At 38.0% G+C, this 20216-nt stretch overlaps 1 non-coding gene across 1 annotated transcript; it reads right to left on the reverse strand.

The window, feature by feature from the left end:
- Positions 1–16095: 16095 nt before the first annotated feature.
- Positions 16096–16202, reverse strand: LOC112578575. The gene has a single exon (XR_003102923.2). It is a non-coding gene; the product is annotated as a U6 spliceosomal RNA (small nuclear RNA).
- Positions 16203–20216: the final 4014 nt, after the last annotated feature.

Genomic DNA, 20216 nt, shown 5'->3' on the forward strand with positions numbered 1-20216 from the left:
TATGTGGCATTCACCGCAATAAAAAGAAAAAAATTTTTAAAAGGAATACATAGCCATAGAGACTAGACTTCAAAGTCTCTTTGGTGCTCTGAAGCACTGGTTTTGCTTGCACTTCCATTTGATTTTATGTTTCTCTGTATCTCAATTCCTTACATTCCTTACATGGACTGTGTGTACAGAGTCACCCACTCTAGTTGGGGGTGATTTAAAAAACAATTCTTAAAAAAAATAATTAGCACTCAAAATATATAAGTTAGCAAATATCATCAAGACATATTAAGTAAAAAAATGCAATGCGTAGAGTAAGTATGCTATAACCTCATATTCTTTTAAAATCCTAGAACTATATAGCTACGTCCATTATTCATCTATATTTGCACATTATGAAAAATTTCAAGAAAAATACATGCTAGATTTTTCCAAAAGTTACATCTAGGGTAAAGAGTTAATGGGAATAGAGTGGAAAAGTAAAATAAACTTTAGCTTATAGGTAAATGTTGTCTGAACTTGTTTAACAAATTTGTATTTAAATAGAGAAGTACATAGAATAAAAAGCTATAATCCTAGTTTTTATTGCTGTGTACCTTGCGGAATTATCTATTAAAATTAATTCACATTTTACTGTAATAATCATATCCCTAAAATAATCAAATTTGAGAGTGATGTAATAACAATTTGAAGAAGGAAATCAACTCCAGTATTCTTGCCCGGGAAATCCCAAGGACAGAGGAGCCTGGTAGACTGTGGTATGTGGGGTCACGAGAGAGTCTGACACTACTGGGCATGCTTGCGTGCATAATAACAATTTTGCTGTTTATGGACTTGACGGCATACGGCACGTGGCCTGTCTGCAGAATGTTGTGCTCGATGTTATGAACTTCAGCTCTTACCACCTGAAACCCGCTCTTCTGACTGAATTTCTGAAGAACAAGAAAACCTTTGGTAAAAAATGAAAGGAAGAAAAGAGAAAGAAAAAGAAAGATGAGGCTCCATTGAAGAGAACTCTTTTTGTGTGTGTGCTAGAAAAGCGAAAGCCTTTTTATCAATATATTGTCAAATCTTTTACAGAATTATATTGCCGGTGAAGAAAACCTTTCTAAGAAATTAAACTACTTTCTTCAAACTTGAGCTTAGATAAATATTTTATATGTTTCTTCTCTCTCTCTCTCTTTTTTTTTTTTTTTTTTTTTTTTTTTTTGGTCACAATGTGGGGATGTGGGCAAATACAAGTTCTCTTAGTAGTTTCTAAAATGTAGTATGTGAATGATGGCAATGACAAAATGTCAACAGCTGGATAAACACAAAATACATCACCTCCTCAACTGAGCATCCTTACAAAAGGAAGTTCATTTGTTTTGGGTCATCATGAAACTGACAGAAATATGAGATATTTCCTCAATCCAAAAAAATAAATGAAAATCAGTTATTTTTACAACAGTGAATATGAAAGGCTACTGTTTCATTTATTGCATTAAAATTTATTTTCCCAGACTTGATGATAGGCTTCCTATCTGTTGAAAGAATATTCAAATAGAAGTCATCGGATCCTGAGATCTCTCACTAACCATCATCATCACTTCCCTCCCCCATCCTACCCTACTCTAAATATTCACCCTTCAGTGGTTAAGAACTATAACCAGGAGCTTCTGCACAACAAAGGAAACTATAAGCAAGGTGAAAAGACAGCCTTCAGAATGGGAGAAAGTAATAGCAAATGAAGCAACTGACAAAGAACTAATCTCAAAATATACAAGCAACTCCTGCAGCTCAATTCCAGAAAAGTAAACAACGCAATCAAAAAATGGGCCAAAGAACTAAACAGACATTTCTCCAAAGAAGACATACAGATGGCTAACAAACACATGAAAAGATGCTCAACATCACTCATTATCAGAGAAATGCAAATCAAAACCACTATGAGGTACCATTTCATGCCAGTCAGAATGGCTGCGATCCAAAAGTCTACAAGCAATGAATGCTGGAGAGGGTGTGGAGAAAAGGGAACCCTCTTACACTGTTGGTGGGAATGCAAACTAGTACAGCCACTATGGAGAACAGTGTGGAGATTCCTTAAAAAACTGGAAATAGACCTGCCTTATGATCCAGCAATCCCACTGCTGGGCATACACACCAAGGAAACCAGAATTGAAAGAGACACGTGTACCCCAATATTCATCGCAGCACTGTTTATAATAGCCAGGACATGGAAGCAACCTAGATGTCCATCAGCAGATGAATGGATAAGAAAGCTGTGGAAAATATACACAATGAAGTATTACTCAGCCATTAAAAAGAATACATTTGAGTCAGTTCTAATGAGGTGGATGAAACTGGAGCCAACTATACAGAGTGAAGTAAGCCAGAAAGAAAAACACCAATACAGTATACTAACGCATATATATGGAATTTAGAAAGATGGTAACGATAACCCTGTATGCGAGACAGCAAAATAGACACAGATGTATAGAACAGTCCTTTGGACTCTGTGGGAGACGGAGAGGGGGGGATGATTTGGGAGAATGGCATTGAAACATGTATAATATCATATATGAAACGAATCGCCAGTCCAGGTTCAATGCATGATACAGGATGCTCGGGGCTGGTGCACTGGGATTACCCAGAGGGATGGTGGGAGGGGTGTTCAGGATGGGGAACACGTGTACACCTGTGGCGGATTCATGTTGATGTATGGCAAAACCAATACAATATTGTAAAGTAATTAGCCTCCAATTAAAATAAATAAATTTTTATTTAAAAAAAATAAAAATAGAAAAGTTTAAAAAAATTTGGCCAGCTAGTGTCCTTACAAACATTTGATTCAAAACCTATTTTCTCAGTATCAAATGTTTCTTCATTAGCTATTCATATATTTTAATGAAATCTTCAGGTTTCTGCTTAACTAGATTATATTCTACCTATTAGCTTCATTACCCTGGTTGAGACTCTAGTTCATTACCCTGCTTAACCTCTCTAGGCCTCAGCCTCTCCTATGTCAAACAGAGACAGTGATTGTAAATACTTCATAGGACACTGATGACGACTAAATTAGTTAATATATCTAAAGTGTTTAGAATGGCACCTGCTACATAATAAGCATGCAATGAATCATTTTGTTGGTGTCAGAGTTGGTATTGATACTTACAAAAGGAGCTCAAGAGATGAGACACTTTTACTCCTAAGTTTCCTCTCTTTGCTTCCTGATATACCCAATAGAATATATTAGTTGGATCCAAAACAAATCTCAACCTAGAAAAAAGGAAAAACTTATAGTCCGCAGATCCCAAAACCACTTTCTAAAAGAAGTCAGAAGGATTCAATTGCTTTGGTCGAGAGTGCATTGATTAGATGGTGCTGCTGCTGCTAAGTCGCCTCAATCATGTCCAACTCTGTGCGACCCCATAGAGGGCAGCCCACTAGGCTCCTCTGTCCCTGGGATTCTCCAGGCAAGAATACTGGAGTGGGTTGCCATTTCCTTCTCCAATGCATGAAAGTGAAAAGTGAAAGTGAAGTCGCTCAGTCGTGCCCGACTCTTAGCGACCCCATGGACTGGAGCCTACCAGGCTTCTCCATCCATGGGATTTTCCAGGCAAGAGTACTGGAGTGGGGTGCCATTGATTAGATGGTATGCTTCTCCAATTTCAGCATTATATGGGGGACAAGAATCTATCTAGCAGTCTCTAGAGCTCTCCTTTTTAGACCATTTAAGCTCAATTTTAGAGAAAATAAGAAAATGAGGAAATTTGCATAGTGATATTTCTGTATTTCCTTTCTTTTTTTCTAGTTTTTAATTCACTTTAATAGTATAAACCTCACTTAGGTAGAAGTAGTAGGGCACAACAATAATGCCACATTGAAACATAATTTAATAAAATGCATAAAGATAATTCATGTACTGTAATACTCTATATATGAATTCTTATTCAAGACTGAAAACATTGATTAGATAAAAATTTGTTATTTTTGTTAAAAAAAATCAGCTTATTGGAGAGTTTGAAAACACTTCATTGAGACCACAGTACTCAGTGACTTTTGTGAAATGGTGTGTCATTTAACCATCATCTTCCCGTAGTTTTGATGTGACAAAGCTCCTACTACTTCACCGACTTCATCCCACAGTGATTGTTTGAACTTCCCCATGTCTATGCATGTTGTGTTTGATTTCTAAGTGCTGAAATCTATTTTATGGGGCGCACTGAAGGAAAGTGTGTCCTTCTGACAGGAGGCTGTCCTGGTCAGTTCAGTTCAGTCACTCAGTCGTGTCTGACTCTTTGCAACCCCATGGACTGCAGCATGTCAGGCCTCCCTGTCCATCACCAACTCCCAGAGCTTGCTCATACTCATGCCTATCGAGTTGGTGATGCCATCCAATCACCTCATCCTCTGTCATCCCCTTCTCTTCCCGCCTTCAATCTTTCCCAGCATCGGGGTCTTTTCAAATAAATCAGTTCTTTGCATCAGGTGGCCCATGTATTGGAGTTTCAGCTTCAGCATCAGTCCTTCCAATGAATATTCAGGACTGATTTCCTTTAGATGGACTGATTGGATTTCCTTGCTGTCCAAGAGACTCTCAAGAGTCTTCTCCAACACCACAGTTCAAAAGCATCAATTCTTCAGCGCTCAGCTTTCTTTATAGTCCAACTTTCACATCCATACATGACTACTGGAAAAACCATAGCTTTGATTTATGGACCTTTGTTGGCAAAGTAATGTCTCTGCTGTCTAGGTTGGTCATAAATTTTCTTCCAAGGAGCAAGCATCTTTTAATTTCATGGCTGCAGTCACCATCTGCAGTGATTTTAGAGCCCAAAAAATAAAGTCGGTCACTGTTTCCCCATCTATTTGCCATGAAGTGATGGGACCAGATGCCATGATCTTCGTTTTCTGAATGTTGAATTTTAAGGCAAATTTTTCGCTCTCCTCTTTCACTTTCATCAAGAGGCTCTTTAGTTCCTCTTCACTTTCTGCCGTAAGTGTGGAGTCATCTGCATATCTGAGGTTATTGATATTTCTCCCAGAAATCTTGATTCCAGCTTGTGCTTCATCCAGCCCAGCATTTCTCATGATGTGCTCTGCATATAAGCTAAATAAGCAGGATGACAAAATACAGCCTTAACATACTCCTTTTCCTATTTGGAACCAGACTGTTGTTCCATGTCCAGTTCTAACTGGTCCTGGTCACCCTCAGGCTATCGTCGCATCTGAGATTTTTCAGTCTTTTGACTTCACTTGCATTCTAAATTACCTACTTTCTTCACCCCAAGTTATTCCAAACCAACTATTTGACTTTTTGCTTAATAGAGTTCTATGCAAAGATAAACTGTAACTTGATAGACAAGTGTTCCCCTTCCCCATTAAATTTTAGATTCTGAAAAGATAGAGAAGTTGCATAAAAATGGTCCAGAGTTGCTATTGATAAACAAAGCTAGCAAATTTGAATATATTATATACTGTGATGTTTCCTGCTTAATATTTTTTCAAAGCAATATTTTACTGGCAGCACCACTTCTGTTACTCATCTAATCACAGAAAAAACTAAAATACAAAACACTTTAGAGTCCATAAAATCATCACTTGACCAATACTTCAAGTAGCCGGCTGGAGTAAGTAGATGCACACGCATTTGAAGCCTTTATAAGTGATATTGATAAACCATGTCACTTCTAAAGACAAAAAGAAAAAGGTGAAAATTCAGCATTACATGCCTTTCTACTTGAGAGTAGAGCAAAAAGACTAACTTTTTCAAGTTTCAGTATTTTCATTTCTTTATATGTGGCATCAATATATCTTGAAAATATTATTTAGTGTATAGCAAAAGCTATTAAAATTGCTCAAAAATTATTTTAAAGTTTTGAATTTAAAAAGATGACATGTACTATTCAATAAAAGATGTGAGGCAAATTTACTATTGAGAAAAAAATCAATGTTCTACTCACATCATAAAACACATCAGGATAAATTCCATATCTATTAAAAAGAGAACTATAAAATATTAAAACCATAAAAAAGCGATATCTGGATGGCACAGTGCTTTCAAGTCACAAAATCAATCTACCAAAACAAAAAAATTAAAATTTCTACAGCTCATAAAAAGCCAACATAAAAATATTGCAGGGAAACCAAATGGGAAATATAGTTAACCATAACTATGATAGTGGATTAATATATTTTAAACTCTTACAAGTGAAATACAAAATAGATTCTAAAAAATTCAAGCAAAAAGCATCAACGAATAATTTATTAAAATTAAAAACAAAGTTTTATGTATTCATATATGCATAATATGAACTTACCAGATGGTTCAGTGGTAAAGAATCTGCCTGTCAATGTAGGAGACACAGGAGACGCAGGTTCGATCCCTGAGTTGGGAAGATCCTCTGCAGAAGGAAATGGCAACCCACTCCAGTATTACTGCCTGAAAAATCCCATGGACAGAGAAGCTTGGTGGGCTACAGTCCATGGGATCACAAAGAATCAGACATGACTGAAATGACTGAGCATGCACGCATATGCATAATATAAATTTATATATTTATGTATGTGTGTACACATCTGAAATATACAGACTTACTAACAAGGAAATGTAAACTAAAACAAAGAGCTGCCATTTTCAACCAATATGTTAGTAATAATTTTCTCAAATAACAGAATGTTGGCATGTAATGGTATGATTGTCTCTCTCATAGACTCTACAATGAGAGTGGAAATTTCCATAGCCTTTCTGGAAGGTAATCAGTTGTATTAAATCTTGAAATTTTCTGAGCTTTTGACACACAAATTCCCTAATTACAAATTTTTCCTAAAGCACATAGAAACAAGAAAAATATAAGCATCAACATTTTGCTACTTAGTTTCTAAATAAAACTAAAGAACATATTTATCATTAGGGAAATGTCTAAATAAAAAACACTCATACTAAGAAATATATAACTTTTAAATGATACTGTCACAAAATTTTAATGAAGTGGAATATGTTCATTATGTATATTATGAAAGCAAGATAAAAATATATATTATCATATACACTATGTTTTATATGTATATAAAATTATTCCCCAAATAAAACTTTCTGCATTATATTTCTGTACTACCAAACTGTGGTCACTTGAGCACAGTGCATGCACACATGTATGCACACGCACAAACACGCACAAACACACACACAGTATTCAGTCCTTCTCACAGTGCGTAGCACACTGCCCAGGATCAGCGTATGTTTTCTTAATCAGTTGAATAAACTCGGCAAATAAGTATATGTAAATACTTAAGAGGATGGAATGAAATTTATCAAAGAGTTAGCGATTGTGTGACATGGACTTCTCCCTTCTTTCTCTATTTTTACAGTAAACATTAATTTTATAAAATATTAAAGAAACAGCTTTAAGATCTAACTGAAAAAAAAATACATTTCATAGTCAACTGTAAACATTAGAGAAACTTGAGCAAGTATTGCTTTATTTTAAATGTATGTGAACTTGACATTGTTGATCCTTCTAATTGATTTTTTTTCCCAAGTGTTTGGACCTCAGTGAAGGAAAGGCTGGGTGTTCTCTCCGTGTTTGTGTAGGGCCGACAGATAAAAGATGAGTAACTTCAGTCACAGTCCTTTATATTCCAGCCAAAAGAAACCTACTGAATAATAACAGATCCACAAAGAAAGCAAACTAACAAATATGGAGTAGAACAAATAATCCTCAGATTGAATCCAGGGCTCCCTGGCTACTAAGCTTCTCATTTGCAAAGAGGAACTTGAGTTCCATTTGAGGTGATTTGGAAAGTCAGAAAACAAATTATATCATTTAGCAAGTTTTCATGCCAATCTGCTACAACTTGTGTTGACTTTTGCAGAGGACTCAGTTTGTAGCCTTGGTTTCCTTCTTGAAAAACAAGGAAGACAAAGCTTTCCCTGCTCACTAAGAGTCCAGATTTCTTGAAACATTCTCTAGTTACTGTATGGATTATTGCAAAACCCGAGTGGCAATAAATAAGTTTATTAGGGTAGAATATATACATCAAAAATACAATGTACTGTTCAAATGTATGTTATTAAAAGCCTTCCAATGAGGTGAAGTGATATCTTTATAAGCCAATGCATTTTTCATGATACTCTGTATTGTTTTTGTACTAATATTAATTTAATGAGCACTTCTGTTTGCTACAGATTGGCTAATACATTTTTTATTTCCTATAGTTTGGGTCAGGCCTCTAAGTAATTGGTCTCTAGACAATTGCATGCAACACACCAACATTAATGGAGGTCTAGAGAAAGTGTGCTATTAAACAGTCTGCTTGTGAAAGATTATTTCTAATCTGATATCTGTGTCAGATGATGTACCCTGGAGGGTTGCCATCTGGTTCATGTATTTTTAATAATTTCAAGATTAGGTTGCTAGAGTTCAGATCTACAGCATTCTTTGTTTTATTTAGTTGGTAGTTAAAATGAGTCACTGTGAGGCCAGAATCAGCAATTTCATATGATTGAAAGGCTTGTGGGGTGAAGATGCCCAATTCACTTGTAATGGAAGCATGTCTTTAAAAACAACATTTACATCTCAAATACAAGCTCAATTGGGAATGATTAACAACACAAGTGACAAACCTTTTGCTTGTAAGAATTTGACACCTTGTGAAATTTTACCATATTGGGGCAGCTTTGATTGAGGAGTACTAATTTAAAAATTACTTACTTAAGTTTTATTTTTAAAAAATTTTAATAAGGAAAAGTTGATAGGCTCAAAGTCTTAATTCATGTTCCTAAGAAACTATGTGAGAGAATATTAAACCTTCTAAGTGAGTCGGGTATACTGGATGCTGCTTTAATCGCTTGAGATCACTGGACTGGTATTTCTTAAAGGACAGTGAAAGGATATCCTAATTGACTTAAAGAATTATTACTGCCAACAAAGTGACTCAAATCCAGCAAAGAGGAAGTAATGCACAAAGAGTATCTTTTTGTGATCTTTTCATTTGTTTTCTCAGTAGAAATAGCAATTTTTAGTTTATACTTTGTTTCCTCCTTTCCCCATAATATCCTCCCTTAACTGGTTATGACTGGAAGTAACAAATTGCATTTTGTGCTAGTATGGTTTCAGATTAGAAACATATCTGACAAAATATGTGTGCCGAAATTGCTAGGCACATCATAATTTGGCATTTAACCTATTTAAAAATCAATTTGTCCTTTAAAATCCTAAATATTGTTTTTTAGTGTATTTCAGTATACTTGCGGAAGAAATACATTTTCATTTCTACATTAGAGAACACGGAATGAAGTTAAAAGAGAAATGAGAAAGCATTTCTACATTCACTCCTCTGAGAAAATCATTTAACAGTGATTGATAGGGATATATTGTCTTTCGTTCACATACTAAGCTGAGTTCAATTCAGTTGCTCAGTCATGTCCTACTCTGTGACCCCATGAATTGCAGCACGCCAGGCCTCCCTGTCCATCACCAACTCCCGGAGTTCACTCAGACTCACGTCCATCGAGTCAGTGATGCCATCGAGCCATCTCATCCTCTGTCATCCTCTTCTCCTCCTGCTCCCAATCCCTCCCAGCATCAGAGTCTTTTCCAATAAGTCAACTCTTCACAGGAGGTGGCCAAAGTACTGGAGTTTCAGCTTTAGCGTCATTCTTTCCAAAGAAATCCCAGGGCTGATCTCCTTCAGAATGGACTGGTTGGATCTCCTTGCAGTCCAAGGGACTCTCAAGAGTCTTTACCAACACCACAGTTCAAAAGCATCAATTCTTCAGTACTCAGCTTTCTTCACAGTCCAACTCTCACATCCATACATGATTACTGGAAAAACCATAGCCTGCTAGACTAGGACCATAGCCTTGTCTAACTCCATGAAACTAAGCCATGCCCGTGGGGCCACCCAAGATGGGCGGGTCATGGTGGAGAGGTCTGACAGAATGTGGTCCACTGGAGAAGGGAATGGCAAACCACTTCAGTATTCTTGCCTTGAGAACCCCATGAACAGTATGAAAAGGCAAAATGATAGGATACTGAAAGAGGAACTCCCCAGGTCAGTAGGTGCCCAATATGCTACTGGAGATCAGTGGAGAAATAACTCCAGAAAGAATGAAGAGATGGAGCCAAAGCAAAAACAATACCCAGTTGTGGATGTGACTGGTGATAGAAGCAAGGTCCGATGCTGTAAAGAGCAATATTGCATAGGAACCTGGAATGTCAGGTCTATGAATCAAGGCAAATTGGAAGTGGTCAAACAGGAGATGGCAAGAGTGAACATCGACATTCTAGGAATCAGCGAACTAAAATGGACTGGAATGGGTGAATTTAACTCAGATGACCATTATATCTACTACTGCGGGCAGGAATCCCTTAGAAGAAATGGAGTAGCCATCATGGTCAAAAAACTGGTCCAAAATGCAGTACTTGGATGCAATCTCAAAGACGACAGAATGATCTCACATACTAAAGTATGTATATAAAATATACTTACATAATTAAAATCACAGCATACTTCCGGTAGACTCTACTGCATAATTATTTTGTTCTGTTAATATTAACTACTCTTTAATAAGTAATTTTAAATGATAATGTCATGTGACATCCCATCATTATACTATACTTTATTGAACTCTCTGTTGTTATGTATTTGTGTTGCTTTTAGACATAATTACAGAAATATTTACTCAATTTTCTGAATGGATTTTTTAGAATAAATCCTAAAAGGAGTGGGGTGGGGGCAGTGGGCCCAGTGGCTCTTGGTACATATTGCTAAATTATTTTCTATATAAAGTTTTTCACAATTTATACTCTGACTAGGCTTCCTCGGTGGGAAGAATCCACCTGCCAATGCAGGAAACAAAGGAGATGTGGGTTTGATCCCTGGGTCATGAAGATGCATTGGAGAAGAAAACAGCAACCCACTCTAGTATTCTTGTCTGGGAAATCTCATGGATGGAGGACCCCAGCAGGGTCGGTCCACAGGGTAGCAAAGAGTTGGAAAAGACTGAGCGACTGAGACTGTATGTATGTATACTCTGACGAGCAATATAAATCTCACCTATCTCATCAACATAAAGTATGGCATTATTTTTTAAATTTACTTTGATGCTTGAAATGCGATATTACGAATTGGTATTCCCTTGATTACCACTGGGCATCAACATATTCCCATGTCTGCTCATAAATATTTAGTCTTCTATGAATATTTTGTTCATACCCTTTTCTCAGATCTTAAATTTACTCTTTTCATGCTTGCCTTTTCTTTGTATCGGGTATCCATAGCTTTCTGCACTGCTTAAAGTAGAAAAAAATGAAAGCAATGTCAGTTTTGTTGCAATGAATATGAAGGAGGGGCATGGAGAGGCTTATATCCTACCTCAGTTTTTAAAGCCTGGTCAGTTCTGTGAAATTCAGAGCTTAAGGTCTATTTAAAGAGAGAGCAGGAGAAATAAGGTAGACAGAAATCAGAAAGTAGAAACATGTTTTCAATACCTTTATTACATTCTTTTATTTTTTTTTATTTTATTTTTAAACTTTACATAATTGTATTAGTTTTGCCAAATATCAAAATGAATCCGCCACAGGTATACATGTGTTCCCCATCCTGAACCCTCCTCCCTCCTCCCTCCCCATACCATCCCTCTGGGTCGTCCCAGTGCACCAGCCCTATTACATTCTTTTATAGATAAGAAAAGTGAGGCTTTATGAAAACTGAGTAATAGCAAGACCAAGATTAAGATTGAGGTCATCAGACATCAGATTAACACTGATTCACATTTGGAAAGACAGAACCTTCTGGATTCCTTTGGCACAGTGCCTCAGGCCTGTCCCAGTCAGAGCCAGAGCACATCATTGATTTGGGATTAGAGGGAGAGGGTCTTGAGTCCACACCATGGGGAACACTGCCAAATTGCCATTTTCGTCCTCTCTACTTTGGGGGAGTATAAAATTTCATTGATCTGAAAAGTGTAATTAATGTCCTAAGAGATTCTGGCTGGTTTTGTCCTGGGGCTTAAGATGTGGCCTTATTTCAGGCCACTGGCACACCTGCATTAGAAACAGCATAACAAAAGCTGATTTGGACAGGACCCTGCCTAAAATGGCAGTGATACAAAGTTGATTAAGAAGATTTTGGCCAAAACCCAATGAACTTGCAATTCTAATGCACTGATATTGAAAGAGGAGGACTCAATAGAAAGATAAATTACAGTAATTGAACCAAAGTTGCAATCAGCAAATGTTTGCACTGGGAAACCACCTGGTTCTTGAACATTTCTGTTTTTAATGGATCCAACTGAGGTTTCCAAATTTATTAGTATTCCTATGAGGTTTTGTTTCTTCTTTCACAAAGATAGCTGATGGGTTGTATCATGTATTTTTAATAACAACTGTTTGGATCCCTGGTATAGAAGAATTCTGAGTCCTCGATAAAAGGGATCAGAATTACAAGGATAATTGGGGTATATCCACCACACGTGCATATTTGTCACATCTCTGTGTCATCACCAATGTTCAGAAAAGGGCATGACAAAAAATGGTGCTGATGGACACCAAAGGAAAAAGACCACTCGATTATCCCACACTGTGGGTCTTGTAGGCTCAATAAACTCTACCTACACCCCATCCTTAATCCCACTCAGGGAAACCTTACAGAAAAATAAGTCATCTTGAAGATTCCTTCCAATGAATATATGACTTGATTTTAAATCTCCCTTAAAAGGAGTAAAATTTCTAACTTGGCTTTTTCAATTATTTCCCTTTGTAGATTCATATTAAAACTGGCCTCCAACATGTTAAGCGTATGACACAGAGAAGAATTTACCTGGTTCCTCCCATTTCACAGTGAGTCTAACTGACATGAACAATCAGCGTAGATATATCTACAACAGTCAGTTTGTTCAACTTAACCAGAAGTGCTGATGGTTACAAAGTGCCAACTCTCTGTTAAGGAAATAAAAATACAACCCCAAATTAAGAACTACATATCTCAAGAAAAGTAACTTACAAACAAAACACAAATATAACCCTGAAATAACTTTCACATTTCTCAAGGGAAAGTAATTTCTACTTTTTGAAACATGCAATTTACCAACAGCTCCTATAATCACAGCAATTCTCACATTAGCATAGAGCACATGCTTTTAACTTTGTAGTCTAGCAGTACGTTGGACCAGTTTTTTTTGTTTTTTTTTTTTTGTCGTTGCTATTTAGATCTTGAATTTAACACTCATATACTCTAAAAGGACATGAGAGAGGAAATTGAGCTTTATTCTTTGAAGTATCTTCATATTTAACTCATTTATCCCCTTTGAATTAAAAATCATCCATATACTACTACTTCCAGCATACATACTACAATTTTCAAAGTACATGTCAGACCAAGGAAAAAAATAATTCATTATGTCTGTAAAAATGGATCCTGAATCCATTCACCCAGATCTTTTCTGATTCCAGACACACATTTCCAACCTTCTTATAGACTCCTGCATTGATACCTCATGTCCCCATTTTTATTAAATTATCACCAACAACTTTAAATCAGAACCTTCTTCTGGTTTTCACTCTCCCTTGTCCCATTATTCTCACATGTGATAATCATCAAGTTCTTTTTCATAATATTATTACACTGTTATTCTTGTTTCTATAAAGAATCACGATGGTGGTGGTGGTGCTGGTTTAGTTGCTAAGTTGTGTCCAACTCTTGCGTACAGTCCATAGGGACTGTAGCCCACCAGGCTCCTCTGTCCATGGGATTTTCCAGGCAAGAATAGTGGAGTGGATTGCCATTTCCTTCTCCAGGGGATCTTCCTGATCCAGGGATCAAACCATCAAACCATGTTTCCTGCATTGCAGGGACTCTCCTATATTGCAGGTGGAAAGAATCACCATACTGACAAATTGGGAGACGAACTCAAATCATTAGCTCTAATCTACACCCTCTAGAGTAGAAAAAGCACACAATAGATACTAACACACAAAACCCTGAGAGGCTGCTCTAAGTACTTCAGCTTAAAGACTCCAAATCTAAATTATCTCATGAAGCAGCTCACATGATCTACCATCACACCTGGGACTCTGTTAATCTCAGGGTAAGGCCTACAAGCAGATCGCAGGCATGCCAGGGTCACTGTCCTTCCTCGGTCTTCATTCATAAATAGCTATGAGAAATTTTCCAATGGCAAAGGCCTTTTCTCAACATGGATGGTGGCTTCCAGGAAACGCTTTAAAACTTGTGAATACATAGCTTCCTCACACCACCAACCTCCTCCCTGGATAATGGCAGTGCTCACCACAAGATCTTAAGAGGGAACCCACCTATTTTTAATCCTAGATGAAAAATACGATTTGTCACACGTGGCATCCAGACGTTGTGAAATACATCCATATTCTCCAGTAAAAAGGAACCAGTCCACCTTGGAATGCAAAGGAAATAACTGACCCACGGACTGGGGCAGTAAATACAGGAGATGAGACTGGAGCATCTTGAAGTTCCAGAGACAAAGGACATGCCAAAAAATCACAATGATGGAGACATGTCAGAGGGAAATGGGAGCATCAGATGTACAGAGCCAGGAGATGATGGGATGCTCAAATCCATGATATCACATCTGCTTTGCAGTTTTTTTTATTGTTGTTGTTGTTGTTTTCTGGCTGGGCCACATGGTATGTGGATCTTTGTTGCCTGATCAGGGATTGAACCCAAGCCCCCTCTCTGCATTAGAAGCATGGAGTCTTAAACACTGGACCATCAGGGAAGCTCCTGCTTTGCAGTTGTAAGAAATGAGATGGATTACACAGTCTTCAAATGAGCTAAGCCAATGACTGCTTGTCTGGAATAAGATTGTGGTACATTCACTGGCTGTAAGAAACACCCTGGTATTTGTCTTGAGTATCACCATACCCGTGTCAATCTTAACTTCAAGAAGAAAAGAAAGGAGTCCAAGGCTCTCAATCCAAACAGACCCAAGCTTTTGATTTGAGTGATAGCTTTGAGTGATGGCAGGAGAAAATTGGGATCCTTGATTTCTTCTGCTAAAGACTTGAATTTTTTTAGGGATAACTTTTCTGTATGTAAATACCAATACTAGCTGATGTAGGAATATAGGTAGAATATGTATGGAGATGATGTAATACCCCTTTTCTCCCAACCTCAACCCAGCAGCTTTCAGCCCTCTGACTTCAGCAGTCAAATATTTCTGCATTATTCAGGGTTCACTGAGAAACCCAAAGCAAATTTGTTTCTATATGTGCACTCTCTGCCTCGAATAAACAACAGACCCAATAATAATAAGAGTAATTGCATTATGTTTCTAAAACATTCATGAGGAAATGAGTCTCTGTTTCCTAACTAAATGAGTCTGCATTTTACAAAACTGCTACAATTCTTGCATCATTTTCTGAAAAGATTATGATTTTTGTTTAAAGATTTATAAAGGAAGGGCCCTCTTTAGACTATAGAGGGTGAGTGGTCCCTGGAGGGGCAGATAATGTTTGATGCCATTGAACCAGGAAAGAGGCAAGATCTTAGGGGAGAAAAACCCTCAATAGATAATCATCCTTAACCTTCCTTATTCATCTGAAAGCTGAGGGATGCAGATAGCCAAAGAAAGCTCTTGTGAGACAGAGCTAGTGAACTTGTAAAGAGAGAACTTGTCAAGAGCTTATTTTGCCCATGGGAATGGACCAGATCTTACCATTTAGAGAAGAGGGTAGCAAACTGCAGCCTAACCTATAGCCTACAGCAAACCCTGTCTGCTTTTCTAAACTTTCATTGGAATTGTTTAGAAGATTCATAGTGTTCTTCTATGATGGTTAGATAGCATCATCAACTCAATGGACATGAATTTGAGCAAACTCGGGAGATAGTGAAGGACAGAGGGGCCTGGTGTGCTATAGTCCACGGGGTCACAAAGAGTTAGACATGACTTAGTGACCGGAAAACAACAACAACAGTGTTCTTCTATGATTGCTTCCCTTTTAATTCTTGATTTTTGGTAACTGATATAAAAAATATTCTGCCACATCTCAGTTCAATTCAGTTCAGTCGCTCAGTCGTGTCCGACTCTTTGCAGCCCCATGAATCACAGCTCGCCAGGCCTCCCTGTCCATCACCAACTCCCGGAAAAATATGGAACGCTTCACGAATTTGCATGTCATCTTTGCGCAGGGTCCATGCTAATCTTCTCTGTATCGTTCCAATTTTAGTATATGTGCTGCCGAAGCGAGCACATTTTAGTTAAGTTATCGCAAAACAAGAGCAAAATCCTTTCTCTAAATGTGGACCAGAAAGTTAAAGGACACCTCTGATGGCCATAATGGAGATAGCAAAGAATCCCAAGGGGGTGGTTACAGCCTCAGGGTCCAGCTTTGCCAGGAGATTCCTATAATGATATTCTCCTCTGGTGCCAGCCTCAATTGGCAGTATTTTTTTTCCTTATTTTTCCCCAAACCACAAAGATATATTTATTTGTGTGTTTTGTTTTTCACTTTTTAAATCAGCCTTACTGGTGTAGAATTAACATATAACAAAAGTCACTAATTTTGTACAGCCTTAAAAGATATAAATATGGTAGAGACACCACCACCACACTCATAATGCTAAACATTAACATCACCCTCAAAAGTTCACTCATAATTCTTTGTAGTTAATCCCTTTTTCTACTTCCTGGCCCTAGCAAACTGTGGTCCACTTTCTATCATTACAGTTTTGCTTTTCCTAATTGCTCACATAACTGGAATCAAGATATAAATATCTTTTAAAATGAAAATGATATATATTTAAGTTGTACAACATGATGATTTGCTACTATATGTGTTTGTGTGTGTATCTGTATGTGTGTGTGTGCTCAGACACTCGGTCATGTCTAACTTTCTGCAACCCCTTGGACTGTAGCCTGCCAGGCTCCTCTGTCTATGGGATTCTTCAAGGCAAGAATACTGGAGTGTGTTCCCATTTCCTCCTTCAGGGGATCTTCCTGACCCAGAGATCGATCTTGTGTCTCTTATGTCTACTACATTGGCAGGTGTATCTTTACCATTAGCATGACCTGGGAAGCCACAGATATATATATAATCATGTATATATATAATTAGTACAGTATGCTAGGTTCAGTTCAGTTTGGTTTAGTCAGTCAGTTGTGTCCGACTTGTGTGACCCCATGAATCGCAGCACGCAAGGCCTCCCTGTCCATCACCAACTCCTGGAGTCCACCCAAACCTATATCCATTGAGTCAGTGATGCCATCCAACCATCTCATCCTCTGTCGTCCACTTCTACTTCTGCCCTCAATCCCTCCCAGCATCAGGGTCTTTTCAAATGAGTCAGCTCTTCGCATCAGGTGGCCAAAGTATTGGAGTTTCAGCTTCAACATCAGTCCTTCCAATTAACACCCAGGACTGATCTCCTTTAGGATGGACTGGTTGGATCTCCTTGCAGTCCAAGGGACTCTCAAGAGTCTTCTCCAACACCACAGTTCAAAAGCATCAATTCTTTGGCACTCAGTTTTCTTTATAGTCCAACTCTCACGTCCATACACAACCACTGGAAAAACCATAGCCTTGACTAGATGGACCTTTGTTGGCAAAGGAATGTCTCTGCTTTTGAATATGCTGTCTAGGTTGGTCATAACTTTCCTTCCAAGGAGTAAGCGTCTTTTAGTTTCATGGCTGCAATAACCATCTGCAGTGATTTTGGAGCCCAGAAAAATAAAGTCAGCCACTGTTTCCACTGTTTCCCCGTCTATTTGCCATGAAGTGATGGGATGGGATGCCATGATCTTAGTTTTCTGAATGTTGAGCTTTAAGCCAACTTTTTCACTCTCCTCTCTCAGTTTCATCAAGAGGCTTTTTAGTTCCTCTTCACTTTCTGCCATAAGGGTGGTGTCATCTGCATATCTGAGGTGATTGATATTTCTCCCGGCAATCTTGATTCCAGCTTGTGCTTCCTCCAGCCCAGCGTTTCTCATGATGTATTCTGCCTATAAGTTAAATAAGCAGGGTGACAATATACAGCCTTGATGTACTCCTTTTCCTATTTGGAACCAGACTGTTGTTTCATGTCCAGTTCTAAGCTTCCTAACCTGCATACAGGTTTCTCAAGAGGTAGGTCAGGTGGTCTGGTATTCCCATCTCTTTCAGAATTTTCCACAGTTTATTGTGATCCACACAGTCAAAGGCTTTGGCATAGTCAATAAAGCAGAAATAGATGTTTTTCTGGAGCCCTCTTGCTTTTTCGATGATCCAGCAGATGTTGGCAATTTGATCTCTGGTTCCTCTGCCTTTTCTAAAACCAGCTTGAACATCTGGAAGTTCACGGTCCACATATTACTGAAGCCTGACTTGGAGAATCTTAAGCATCACTTTCCTAGCATGTGAGATGAGTGCAAGTATGCTAGGTAAAATAAGCCAAATGCAGGAAGAAAACAACCACATGGTCTCAATTATGTAGTAGAATCTTTAAAAGTTGAATTCAGGGGCTTCCCTGGCAGTCCAACAGTTAAGACTCCCATACTTACAGTGCAGGGACAAGAGTCCAATCCCTGGTCAGGGAGTAAGATTGCACATGCCACTTGGTGCGGCCAAAAATAAAATGGAAAAAAAAGTCAAATTCCCAGAAGCAAAGAATAGAACCCTGTTTACCAGGGATAGAGGGGAGATGGGGGAAATGGGGAGATGTTGATCAAAATTGCAGTTCTATAGGATGACTAAGTCTAGAGATCTAAAGCCCAGCATGATGACTGTAGTCCATAATACCTCACTGAATACTGGAATTTGCTGAGAATAGATTTCAAGTGCTCTCATCATTAAAAAAAAAAAAGGTAACTAGGTGAGGAGATGATATGCTAATTACTTGGCTGTAATAATCATTTCACTATGTCAAAGGCAATGTTTATTCTATCTGTGCCTTTATTATTTACAGTATATTTCTAACCCACTTACAAGAAAAATAAAGGAAGCTTTTAATAATAAAACTTAAAATAAGAATGTTTTTAAAGTTGATTGTAGAAAGATCCAAAATCACAGAACAGGGATTCCCCTGGTGGTCCAGGGGCTGAGACTTCACGCTCCCAATGCAGGGGGCCCGGGTTTAATCCCCTGTTAGGGAACTAGATCCCGCATGCTGCCACTAAGACTGGATACAGCCAAATAAATAAAAATAAACAAACTCACAGAATAACTTCTTACTGAGGATCATATTCCCAGTTGACCACGTTTAGAACAAGTTTCATCTCCAAACCACTGTTGCTAAGACTACATTAACATAATCAGGATACAGCCTCCCAAATGATAGTAGATTTACAATTCTAGAATCTGTTATAAAGTATGAAAGGCCATCCTATGGAGTCAGTAGAGTTGGCTCTCATTTTCTCATTATTTATTTATGCATTCATTCAACAAACATTCATTGAACTTTGTCTTGGCACTTGCATGGAAGCAGAGCCACAGCCCAAGCTGAGTTCCTTCTGAAATTTTCTCGGTACCTCTAGTGTGCTCCTATGGCAGGGCAAAGTTTTTCAAATGTATAGTAGATAAAACTATTGACATGGTGCCGGCATCTCTATTTTGTTAACATTGAAGAGCTCAGAGAAAAATGTCCCTGTATTCTCTGCCCTTTAAAAGTGAGCACAGAGAGTAGGGCAAACACAGGCATTCCAAACCAAAGGAAAACAGGAGATGTTTGATGTAGAAAATTGCTTCCAGTTTTGAGAGGGATGTGAGAGAGAAGGAAGAGGCCTCATTGGGGAAAGCAGGGAAGTGTGCATTGGCTAAAAGGACAAAAAACAGAAGACATGAGAATGAGGAATTAGTATTCAACCATCTCATTGTGCCTGGGGAAATATTCAAGTTTTTTGAGAGTGCCTTTGCAGTATCTCCTCAAGAAAACTGTGAGAAATAAATCACTAGGGGAAGGATTCTGCCAGCCAAGGTTTCACCCTTCCTTCAACAACTTAATAAGAATGTGTACCAAAGTGGACTGGCCCTCACTGATCACTTTTTCTAGAGCATTGCTGATTCACCGTGGGAGTAGTTTTGAGTAAGTTTCCTTAACCTGCAGGGTAAGTCACTCCAAGCTTCATAGGTACCCTGGTTGAGACACAAGAGCAAATTCTATGACATTATTCCTCAAAACATTCGATTAACATTTAATCACTTTAAAGGGAGATATTTATATTTCCTTTCAAAAATCTTGATGAAAATTAACATGACAGCAGTCTGCTTGGAAAGCAGGACCCATTAGGGTGT

This window comes from Bubalus bubalis, chromosome 13 (genome assembly GCF_019923935.1).
Source record: "Bubalus bubalis isolate 160015118507 breed Murrah chromosome 13, NDDB_SH_1, whole genome shotgun sequence".
In the NCBI taxonomy this organism is placed as follows: Eukaryota; Metazoa; Chordata; class Mammalia; order Artiodactyla; family Bovidae; genus Bubalus; species Bubalus bubalis.